The 12,987-nt window shown below is 38.4% G+C and overlaps 1 long non-coding RNA gene across 1 annotated transcript; it reads left to right on the plus strand.

The window, feature by feature from the left end:
* The first annotated feature begins 477 nt into the window (after positions 1–477).
* On the plus strand, positions 478–11,379 carry LOC121313866. Its single transcript, XR_005950062.1, has 3 exons — positions 478–553; positions 758–895; positions 11,328–11,379. It is a non-coding gene; the product is annotated as an uncharacterized LOC121313866 (long non-coding RNA).
* Positions 11,380–12,987: the final 1,608 nt, after the last annotated feature.

A 12,987-nucleotide genomic window follows, 5' to 3' on the forward strand; every position in this document is an offset into this window, starting at 1 on the left:
GTAACAAACACATTCCTTGGCATGAGAAAAAACTAACTGTTCAGTGTTTTTCTTACATAAGAGCACTGAAGGCATACCGATACTGGCATTGCTATCAAATCTAAGTAAGGAAGTAAGACAAAAACAATTAATTGGATTATGTTTCAAGTATTACCTTGACGTGTCATAAGTAAATGCACACTAAAATATAAAGAGCATACAGTCCCAAGAGATGGGACTATTGGCATTGCAGTCAATTGTGGTAATCGTTAGAGTTAGTGTTTGCCAGTAATTGGAAATACACCCCCCCCCCCCCCCCAATCTGAGTCTAGACACGTATCTGAAAAGGTACTGTGAAATTTACACCCTGCTGTAGAATTTGGTCTTTGAATATGCAAAGCAAACAACTATTCTAGCTCCTCTCTGCTTCCCAGACATGCCCTTGGGACCAGTATTTCTAATAAAACTCCTGCTGTCACTCCCTGGCACTTTACCAGTGATTAATACTGCACTAAAGTTGCACTGGGGGTTCTTTCGTACAATACAGGAGAACTGAAGCACTGCACTAAACTACGTAAGTAACTGAGTCTGTTTAACGTAACAAAACCTTCTGTTATAGGAAAATACATTTACATTTCTGCTGATCTATTCAGTATTTTGTTACAGCTTAACATAACAGTTTAACAGGTAGAAAATGGGCTGCTAATAAGAGTCTGATTATAAAGCAGACAATAGCGATGCTTGTAAAATTCTCCACAACGGCACTCTTCTGCTTTAGATTTACAGGCTGCCTTATTCAAGAAATGCCAACACATCTTTTATTTAAAGAATTAATTAAGGCATATACTGGAAACCTGCTCAGCTGTAGTGAAACCGCTGCATAGCAATGCAAGAAAGTTGCACAGGATATGAAAGGGTAAGTCTCTTTCAAATTGTTACACCCCTTGTGTTTTCAGTTTGTGTAAACCTATTGTAAGAGCCCCTAATGTGTAAGAGCCCTGTGGTTCTTCCCAGAATCCTCTTGGAAAATGATGTTGCAGGGCAATCAAGAGTTCACCTCTAAATATGTGCATAATACAATCAATATCCCAAACCAGGATGGACCACTTGCCAAATTCAAGAGCACCTGCAGTTGTGAGATGTGAAAACAAATGGCTTGCCCCATAATGTAAAATGGCCCATTGGAAAGTATTGGATCGCCACATTATGATAGCAAAAACATTCTGAAAATAATATGCGTGGTTTGATACTAGCTAATTTCATGAGATGGGAACCGAGAGATGAAACAAGGTGCTTTGATCACAGTTCATGCATCCATCCAGGTTTTAGGGCCAAAAGAACAATCTTGCTGAAGAGTTTTCAGGGAGGCTTCTGGGTTTTTATTGCAGTGCAACGTCATTTTGCATGCAATGTGAGAGCCCAGCTGCCCAACATTTCGGAGACCTGCAGTACAGCAGTCAGAACATGTGAATATCTATAAAAAGTAAAGGCAAGCAAGCATTTCAGATATTTTATTTGCGATTAGAAATCCATATGCTGTACATTTTTAATTAACCTTACAAAGCACCAGTTAGATGTTCATTTAAAAATAAAAAGACTGCAATGGAAACAATTGTCCCTTTAGAAAGAGAATTGACTGGCTCTGGGCCATAATTTCCTTATTGTCGTAACCCATTATTGACACTGTTTATAAGCCATTGGTATTTATAAAATACTTATTTTATAAAGTGCCGATTTACACTGTTCATGGAGCTTTTATATATGAACTAACAGCATGCTTGTGTAATGGGCAATTCAGTAGACCGAGACAAACCCTACAACACGAAAACTTTTATTGGTGATTATGCAATGTATATCTAAATAAACTATTTGGTATTAAATCCGCCCGGTTTGAGGGTCTACCACCGGGCCACCTGGACGAGGCACGTGACCCCCAAAAGTTCCAAGCTGGTCTCAATGCCACAGATTAGATTTTAAGTAGTGAGCAGAATGAAAGCATTTTTAAGGTCGTAAATGCATGAATGAGAGGATTGAAATCGCAACAGGAAGTAGTACATTCTGAAGATCTCAAAACCAAAGGAAGGCCAAGAGAAATAAAGCTTTAAGAGTCTTGTGTGAAACGCTAGGAAAACCCCGGCAACTGGATTCATTTCGAACAACACTGAGGACGGATCGGAATCGGAAAGAGGCGTTTGGAGGAAGAACAGCATGACTGAAAAGGGACTGGTGAACTGCGGGGTCTGGCTGGATGCCTACAGAAGACATAAGAGAAGGAGGGATAGAGTAGGAGCAGTATAAGCTGCGGAGGCATGGTGGACACCCACAGTGGAATTGAGCGATTGAGCAGTGTAAATTGTGGAAGCCTGCTGGACACCCACAGTGGAATTGAGAGCTTGAGCAGTGTAAACTGCGGAGGCCTGCTGCACACCCACAGTGGAATTGAGCGATTGAGCAGTGTAAACTGCGGAGGCCTGCTGCACACCCACAGTGGAATTGAGCGATTGAGCAGTGTAAACTGCGGAGGCCTGCTGCACACCCACAGTGGAATTGAGCGATTGAGCAGTGTAAACTGCGGAGGCCTGCTGCACACCCACAGTGGAATTGAGCGATTGAGCAGTGTAAACTGCGGAGGCCTGCTGCACACCCACAGTGGAATTGAGCGATTGAGCAGTGTAAACTGCGGAGGCCTGCTGCACACCCACAGTGGAATTGAGCGATTGAGCAGTGTAAACTGCGGAGGCCTGCTGCACACCCACAGTGGAATTGAGCGATTGAGCAGTGTAAACTGCGGAGGCCTGCTGCACACCCACAGTGGAATTGAGAGCTTGAGCAGTGTAAGCTGCGGAGGCCTGCTGCACACCCACAGTGGAATTGAGAGCTTGAGCAGTGTAAACTGCGGAGGCCTGCTGCACACCCACAGTGGAATTGAGCGATTGAGCAGTGTAAACTGCGGAGGCCTGCTGCACACCCACAGTGGAATTGTGGAATCTGCTGCACTTGAGAGTTTGAGAGAATCAGGGACAGGCACAGTAGCAGTGTGAGAGTATGCGATTTGAGATGACGTCATTGCAAGAGCGACAGAAACTTGGATGTTCGCATCCAAACTCCCTGAACTGAATGAAAAACTCCCTGGGTATTAAAGACAAATTTTACTGCAATTAAAGACCAATCTCACCGCTCGGTGGAGAGAAACCACAACCCTTAAACTCCATCTTGCAAAAAGAGACTAACATACTGTAACATTACTCACACAATTTTATTTTGATTACCAGAACTAATGGAGGATACGACTTTCTAATGTGACAGGAAAGAGCAAATGTCTTTTGTTTTGCAACTGTCACCAGGGTTTTAAACTTTGGTCCTTCTGAATAGCAACCATATGCCAGTGACATAACCTAACTAACAAATGTAGCTATAAACAGTGTAACCACTTATCAAATACTCATTCTGGAACCATCGCAGCTTAAAAGTTAGCACAAGTGAATCATAATTGAAGAAAGGTAGAGCACTGCATTGGACAGGCATCAGTACATTTATATCAGCAGACTACATGTTGTTGTCTATATTTTGTTCCCTGAAACTATTGATGGTTTTGCAAAATATGGATATACCCAGAGATATATCCCTTTTGCAAAAACTAAGAGGGTGTCTGTGGCAGGGTGGGGCCCTGCTTGTAAAGAGTGTGGTTGATGTATTGCTTGTGGTGATTGGCAGGGAGGGGGTTTATTCCTATCCCTGGCAAATACATGTGAGAATGTGGCTGGAGCCATAATTGAATGATTAATGGTTAATAAGGCTCAAGCCACATGGTATTTAAGGAGGGGAAATCCTTTGTTTGGGAGGTTGGTGTTTGGACGAGTGTAACCTGTGGGTTAAAATTGTGTATTATTCACTGGTAGTCAGTGAAGGCGAATGTCCAGCCTGACAGCACTGTTAGTAGATGGTGTTTGTTACTTGTTTTGTTTGAGCTTTTTGCTTTGCTCTGTGAACAGTGTTTTGATTTAGTTTGTGTAATAAACGCGCTCCCCTGCGCTTAAACCCTCTGTTACTGTCTTTGAGTCTTAATAACCCTTTGCCATCCTGTCACAGGGTCTTTTAAGGCTACAGCGCAAATACTAGTTTAGTGTCTTATACAAAAGAATCACATGATTGTACAACTAAAATCAATTTCTCTGTATTTAATTAGCGTCACTATACATTTTACAGTAAAGCAGTATGGCACAGCAATGGAGTTCGAAGTGTTCAAGGGGCTTTTTCCAGCAAATAATATTCCCTTTCCGTCTTTTGTTGCTATTTTTTTTTTGGCCTACAACTGCTCCACAGGAATTCAACAGAATATGTTCTTAAACATATGTTTTGTTCAAACGTTGGCTGTAACTTGCCTCTGTGCTCTACATGGTGGCTGTTGTAGCCACTTAAGGCACAGTGCCTATTATAAAATGTTTTGGAAAATGTGTCTCCTTCAAGCTGTACAAAATCCTATAGATTTACAGTATTGGCTTGCTTTTCCAGAGTTTGCCAGTTAAATTATTTTAAATGGCACACAAGGGATTTTAAAGGCTGTCTCATGGGTTGCATAGGGAAAGTTGGCAATATCACAAAAAAATTTCAAGCCAGATAAATTAGCTTTGTTTCCAGCTTGTTGGGCACAGAGTTACTTTTGAAGATCTCTTATCTACTTTAGGAGGAATCTGTAATTTATATATTGTAGATATAAAACAACACTGTATGAATCATTTCACAAACTGCCCATAAGCATTTCAAAAAGCATATCAGCAGTCTGCACAATGAAACGATCAATGGAGTCCATTATGTTATCTGTAAGACTTCTTTTTCATTTAAACAATTGCAGAGATTACATAACTTTTCTTGAAACCAACAATAACCTTCCAAATGACTGGAGGAAATAACTTTAATGTGGCCAAACGAATCATGAGTTTCTGTACGACTCCAACCAAGTACTTAAGGGAACAATGTTGAGGAAAACAGCTTTTACAAAACGCATCCTCCAGACAGTAAAATACACATCAGACTTGAAGCCCTGTTCCACAGATACAGTACTTGAAATGACAATAACATGATTATTTGGGTTTGTCTGGACCTAGGCTTGGTACAGAACATAAATAAAATAGAGAGGCCCATAGATTAAATTAACTGCTGCTTGGAAATTGATGTTTGTGAGTTTTCCTTCTTACTGCTAACTGTGGATATTTTCATCCACAAAACCATAGGTATTTGTACTGTATATGATGTGGTTTTAGCCTTTGTGGGCTGCTATACAGTTCAAGCAAAGCCATTTTTCCAGGGAAGCTATTTCTAAAAGGCAAAGGATTTTGTTACTTTCTTAACTCTGGAACAATTTGAATTGATGAAGGAAGGGGTCAGGAACAAAACATTTCAACTGAGTTAGTTTTTCCCTAAAACAAGACTGTCAGCATGTGGAAATAAGCTTGGGCAGGAGCTTTTTAAGTCGCAGTGCCAAACAGCCCATCCATCTACATACGGAGTAAAAGGTTTCCACGAGATAGCAACTAATTAAAAACTACGGTGAATTGCAGTACCAACCTGCCTGAGAATTGCAAAGGGACTGGTGCTTGGAAGTGTAATCAGAGGAGAAACAAACTTATTTCTGTGTCAACATAATTCTAGATAATGCTGCTTTATCTGATGGTTGACAAGTGGTAAAGACCAGTATACAAAGATTACAGTAAATGCTATGTGTGCTACTTAATGTGAAAAAGCCTTATTTTCTTTTTGTTGGCTAAATATTACTCAGAGCTCTACTGTGGTTCACTATACTTTTTAGGAGACTTGCAAGCTAAAGTCTCCTGGATAGCCCACTGTGCTCTGCCATGGTAAACTCTGGTGTGTTTTCAATATTAATTTGATAAGAACCAATAGGTAAAAACACTCCAGTACCATAGGCCAATAGCGCAGATATAAAGTAATGCTTTCATATCTGTGATAGGAAAAAAAACTCTTTCAGTAGGCTTTAAAAATTAGGCTGGTAAGTTTGGCAGGTTCCTTTTCATTCAGTTAGGGATATATTGTGGCATAACAAAAATTCAGACACATCCCATTGATAAAGGGTTTTCACTGCATCATTACTGTTGATGGCAAAGGAAAGAATCACTGACTGTAATGTTGTTTGGTGTGCTATAAATAATCTATCATTATAACAATACAAAGAGGAAAATGTAATTAAGTACATACATCTGTGGTTTCATATAAATTACAGCAAAACTACTGATACTATGAAGAAGGTATTTAATATAGAAAAGTGTAAGGTACTGCACGCAGGCAATACAAATATACATTATAAATACCAGATACTAAAATTGAAGAAAGAACCTATGAAAAAGACCTAGGAGTTTATATTGACTCAGAAATGTCTTCATCTAGACAATGCGGGGAAGCTATAAAAAAGACCAACAAAATGCTTGGATATATAGTGAAAAGTGTTGAATTTAAATCAAGGGAAGTAATGTTAAAACTGTACAATGCATTAGTAACACTTCATCTAGGTCCAGTTCTGGTCACCTTGCTATAAAAAGGATATTGCTGCTCTAGAAAGAGTGTAAAGAAGAGCGACCAGAATTATACCTGGTTTAAAAGGAATGTCATATGCAGACAGGCTAAAAAAATTGAATTTATTCAGTCTTGAACAAAGAAGACTACACGGCGATCTGATTCAAGCATTAAAAATTTTAAAAGGTATTGACAATGCCAACCCAGGGGGCTTTTTCGACCTGAGTAAAGAAACAAGGACCAGGGGCTTTCAGAACAGAAAATAGGAGGTAGTTTTTTTACATAAAATTGTGGGAGTCTAGAACCAACTTCCCGTTAATGTTTGTTGAAGCTGCCATCCTGGGATCCTGCTTGATGAGATTCTGGGATCAATAAGCTATAAATGATCAAACGAGCAAGATGGGCTGAAGGGCCTCCTCTCGTTTGTAACCTTTCTCATGTTCTTATGTGTTTATGTACTGCAATCACATACAGTGTTCTAATCGTATGCACCCAGATTGCAGTTCGGGTTCTGTTATTTTTAATTTGTGGTATTATAATACAGGCCTGCCTATAATAATGACTGGCGTAACTAGGGATTGTATACCTGTAATCTATAACTTGATGCCACCTCTTAAGGAGATGATGAAGGTATTTATATTCTTATTTAAACAGAAACACTGCTTTTGTGGCCTAAAGGCAGTTTTTAACTCTGGTTGGTTGAGATACTACAGAATGAGTCATTCCCAATTGACTAGTGTGTTGTCATATTCACTGGCATCACTACATATAACACACAGCATGGCACAGATGTAAATACAATATAGAGGGGTTCCAATGTGCCGGATCAGATTAGGTTTGGGTAAACAGAAGTGACTGGAAGTGTACTAATATATTTCTACTCACACTCCTTTATATATTACTGTGTAATAGGGTTGCCAACTTTTCCACAGACCAAACCCAGATATATTTCTCAGTCAGTCTCGGTCTATCAAAACTGCAGTATACTGTATTACAGTTTAGTAATATATATACACACATACAGTACTGTGCAAAAGTTTTAGGCAGGTGTGAAAAAATGCTATAAAGTAAGAATGCTTTAAAAAATAGACATGTTAATAGTTTATATTTATCAATTAACAAAATGCAAAGTGAGTGAACAGAAGAAAAATCTACATGAAATCAATATTTGGTGTGACCACCCTTTGCCTTCAAAACAGCATCAATTCTTCTAGGTACACTTGCACACAGTTTTTGAAGGAACTCGGCAGGTAGGTTGGCCCAAACATCTTGGAGAACTAACCACAGTTCTTCTGTGGATTTAGGCAGCCTCAGTTGCTTCTCTCTCTTCATGTAATCCCAGACAGACTTGATGATGTTGAGATCAGGGCTCTGTGGGGGCCATACCATCATTTCCAGGACTCCTTGTTCTTCTTTACGTTGAAGATAGTTCTTAATGACTTTCGTTGTATGTTTGGGGTCGTTGTCATGCTGCAGAATAAATTTGGGGCCAATCAGATGCCTCCCTGATGGTACTGCATGATGGATAAGTATCTGCCTGTACTACTCAGCATTGAGGAGACCATTAATTCTGACCAAATCCCCAACTCCATTTGAAGAAATGCAGCCCCAAACTTGCAAGGAACCACCACCATGCTTCACTGTTGCCTGCAGACATTCATTCGTGTACCACTCTCCAGCCCTTCGGCGAACAAACTGCCTTCTGCTACAGCCAAATATTTCAAATTTTGACTCGTCAATCCAGAGCACCTGCTGCACCACAGTTCCTGTGTTTTCGTGCATAGTTGAGTCGCTTGGCCTTGTTTCCACATCGGAGGTATGGCTTTTTGGCCACAAGTCTTCCAGGAAGGCCACTTCTGACCAGACTTCTCCGCAAAGTAGATGGGTGTACCAGGGTCCCACTGTTTTCTGCCAATTCTGAGCTGATGGCATTGCTGGACATCTTCCAATTGTGAAGAGAAGTAAGCATAATGTGTCTTTCATCTGCTGCAGTAAGTTTCCTTGGCCGACCACTGCTTCTACGGTCCTCAACATTGCCCGTTTCTTTGTGCTTCTTCAAAAGAGCTTGGATCTGGACATCTGGACACATCTGGAAACCCCTGTCTGCCTTGAAATTTCTGTCTGGGAGAGACCTTGCTGATGCAGTATAACTGCCTTGTGTCTTGTTGCTATGCTCAGTCTTGCCATGATGTATGACTTTTGACAGTAAACTGTCTTCAGCAACCTTACCCTGTTAGCTGAGTTTGGCTGTTCCTCACCCAGTTTTATTCCTCCCACACAGCTGTTTCTGTTTCAGTTAATGATTGTTTCAACTACATACTAAATTGATGATCATTAGCACCTGTTTGGTATAATTGTTTAATCATACACCTGACTATATGCCTACAAAATCCCTGACTTTGTGCAAGTGTACCTAGAAGAATTGATGCTGTTTTGAAGGCAAAGGGTGGTCACACCAAACATGGATTTGATTTAGATTTTTCTTCTGTTCACTCACTTTGCATTTTGTTAATTGATAAATATAAACTATTAACATGTCTTTTTGAAAGCATTCTTACTTTACAGCATTTTTTCACACCTGCCTAAAACTCTTGCACAGTATTGTGTAATATATATATTTATATATATACCAACAGCAATGAACAACCATAGTTCAGATAGAAATGACTTCTGTTAAAATCTAGTATTTCTTTTTTATTATTATAACAACGTTAAAGGGACACCTGATGCAGACGCACAGGTATGCTTTTCAGTTGATAAAAACTCCATTATTTATTTTGTTATAATCTGAAGTGTTCTAGTTTGAATGCAAGTTGTGCCTTTTTATTTAACTATGACGCACAGCAGAGTTTTTAGTTATTGGATCTTCTGTTTGTTCTTTATTTTGAAAAATAAAACGTCAGTGCTATCGTTGATAAATTCCTATACGATACTCGAATACGAAATTAGGGTGCCGATAGCACCACTAATTGATAGTTCTCATACAGTACTAATGCTTTTTATGCACTTGTGTAGTGTTTTATAGGTTGTTATCAAAATGCTGAATTGTTCATAAAGCAAGACCTTTATAGTTATCAGCTCTTTGAGTATCCACGATTATCTAGTGCACCTGTACATTCAGCTGATTTCTTATTTAAAGTGCTGCTTTGGGTTTTAATTCAACTCTCAGGCCTCGTGTTCTCTCAATTTGCTTTGCAATATATTTAAGTTTAAAGTTTTTTTTTTTTTTTTTTTTTTTTAAAAAAAAAACAAAAAAATCACCCAAGTTCATAGAAATCCATTATAATGCTCAGATGGACTCACCTAAGCAGCCTCACAGAAGTGTTAAACTGTTAGGGCCTGTTTAAAAGTAGAAGATTAGCCAAGGGTAACAAATTGGAACTCAGGGGAGGCAAGACCTCCTGTGGATGAAGCATCCTGGGCCCAGCTGGAAAAGTCACTCTTTTCTCACCCAAGGAGATAATTCTCAGATCGCCTGCTGTGGAGAGTCGCCTCACAGATACACTCTGTCAATCTGATCAGCAGTTCATAGCATGCACAATTCAATCACCTAGCAAAACAGTACTATAGCAGGGAAAAACAGCCTTGAAAAGCCTGCAAATCAATCTGTCAGCTTAACAAATTAACACAGTAGAAACTGATATTTTCTTTTTTTCATTATGTGTAAATATTATCGGGCTGTTATAGGCATGAGCAGCTGGCAGAGCTTTGTTTAAACTTGATTGAGAGGTATACCTTGTGTCCGTGTGATGGAGAATTTTTTTGTTCAAGTTTCGTGAAAATCTGTGCACTAGTTTTTAAGTTACAGAATCGCCAAAAAAAATTGTACTGACAAATTACTCAGAGGCTTTTTTTTTTTGTCTTGGGTTAACTTGATCTATACCATTTAATTTTAAAGACTTCCATCATGCCCCCCCTCCCCACTTTTTTTATAGACTGATGAGATTTAATTATTTTAACCTGTCCTCATAGCTCATGTCATTAAGTTTATTTCTTTATATAGCACCTTTCATACAACAGTATCTCAAGTGCTTTACATGTCAATAAAAACTACAACAAATTAATTAAAACAAAACATGAAAATGTTAAAAAAAAAAAAAAAAAAAAAAAAAAAAAAAAAAAAAAAAAAAAACACAACAACAACACACCAAAAAACATAAGTATTAGTAGAGAAATAAAGAGAAGAACACTGTGGCAGGCTGATGAGTGGATAAAGGCCCAGAGACAGTCTGGAGTTCAAAAAAAATAATTATTTTATTATAAACACAAAAATGAAAGGGCACAAGGGCCAAAACAAAACAATTTAAACACAAAATAAACAAAATAAAGCAAAAATACACTCACAAAAATAAAGGTTTCCAGGCTGGGCAATGCCTACCAAAACACCAAAACACCAAAACACCAAAACACCAAAACACCAAAACACCAAAACACCAAAACACCAAAACACCAATCTGCTTCCTCAACTCCCTCCCCCTAAATGAAAAGCAGAGGCCTCCTTTTATGTCAGGTGGCTGGGCGCTGATTGATCGTTAATTACACTAATCATCTAATCAACCCCAGGCACCTGAACACAATGAACCAAGGCAGGTAGGGGAATTTAACCCCATCCTTGCCAATTTCTAAAGAGCAGAGCTGTGCTCTGCCACAAACACTTTTAACATTTTGTATAAAATGCTAGTCTAAAAAGTGAGTTTTAATCTTGATTTAAAAATTTGAAGTGACTCTGCATCTCTAATGTCAGGTGGTAGTTTATTCCATAAACTGGGACCATTGTAACTAAAAGATTTTTCTCCTTCCCTTTTTGTCTTAATCTTCAGGAAGGACAGAAGACCAGAATCATTCAACCTTAAGGTACATCTAGGTCCATATAGGTACAAAAGTTATTTTATATAATCAGTTTCCAGGCCGTGAAGTGTTTTGTAAGTGAAAAGTAGGCTCTTATAATCAACTCTATATTTTACTGGAAGCCAGTATAGAGAAGCAAGCACTTAAGTTATGTGGCCACTTTTTTTTTTTACTAAACACCTGTGTTGCTGCATTTTGAACAAGCTGTAACTGAAAAGTCGTGCTCTGGTAACCCAGCAAAAAAGAGCATTGTAGTATTGTAGTAAATCTCATGGCAATGTGTTTATGTATTAATTAATTTATTTGTTTATTTTTCAGTGAGAGTAGTGCAGGGAAAGAATGTTGCCCTCCCAAAAAGACAGGATCACCCTGCTGCAGCAGTGTAACAGCTAGCCATCATGGGACAAGATGTTAGAGGAGGAAAAATAGCCCCAAAATTGTGTACTGTTTATTAAAATAAATATATCATAGAAATAAACAAAAGAAAAAAAAAAAACATTTTGTCTTTGCAGAATTTGATGGTGCCTACTGTAAATATTGCATGCATTTTGTAGAAAAACAGTAAAAAATGCAGAAACTTGACAGGTTATACACAAGTCCTTTTAAAATCTGGGTTCAACAGTTACAAAACTGAAAACTTAAAGAAAAATTAGAATTCCAAAAAGCAGCAGTAATAGTTGGCAATGATTTCGTATCTGTGATGCAACAAACTAAAACACCTTTGTACATCAGGAGTTGGATTCAGCTTATAGAGAAAGTGAAAAAAACACTATTTTTATATTTGAATAACTCCAAGTATTGCCTATTATAGTTTCACTCTTAGTAGGTTACTTTAATCTACTAGCAGATGTGTTCCAAACTGCTCTAAATGGAACATTTCCTTAAAGTATGTTGTACATTTGTTGAGGTGAGGAGGGGTCACAGGGAACCTTTTGTGTGTCAAGCTACAAGGCTAGATCCGCCCCTGTTAATCACTAATTGACTGATTATGTTCACTGTTAAATAAAACCAAAATCCTACAAGTTATATTCTACTTTATTGTGTGTGTGTTTTGTGCGACGGGTAGGGGACAAGTAGATTGGACAACACTTTCTTTTAAAAATTGCACACCCTGATTTCCAGGTGTTAGATCTTACCTTACTGATTCATTACATTGAGCTTGGGCGGGAGGCAGTGTGGTACAAAAATTAAAGCACAGGACTTAAAACCCGAAGATCATGGATTTATATTACAGCTCAGCCATTGGCTCACTGAGTGACCTTTGGCCATGTTTGTTTGTTTGGCCTTATCTTGTGACTGAGTCACGCCTAACATAAAGCAGGTCAGAAGCAAGGCCATACAATAAATGCACACATTATAAAGATCCAAGACACAGACAGGTTAGAAGTAAACACATATTTTATCAATGCCTAAAAATGATCATATGACTATTTCATATTGTTAAAGTTTTCTTTTAAATTGTACTAGCGTCAATATCAGGAACTATCAATAATTTAAAAGAAAACAAGAAGGTTTGATGCAACAGGGAAAATACATTATCTTTTTTCTAAAATCTATAACAGTAGCAATGCTTTTCTAGTGTTCAATTAAACAACTGTCATGAATAAGCTTTTTCCAATATACTTTTATGTT

Source organism: Polyodon spathula, chromosome 4 (assembly GCF_017654505.1).
Source record: "Polyodon spathula isolate WHYD16114869_AA chromosome 4, ASM1765450v1, whole genome shotgun sequence".
NCBI classification, from domain to species: domain Eukaryota; kingdom Metazoa; phylum Chordata; class Actinopteri; order Acipenseriformes; family Polyodontidae; genus Polyodon; species Polyodon spathula.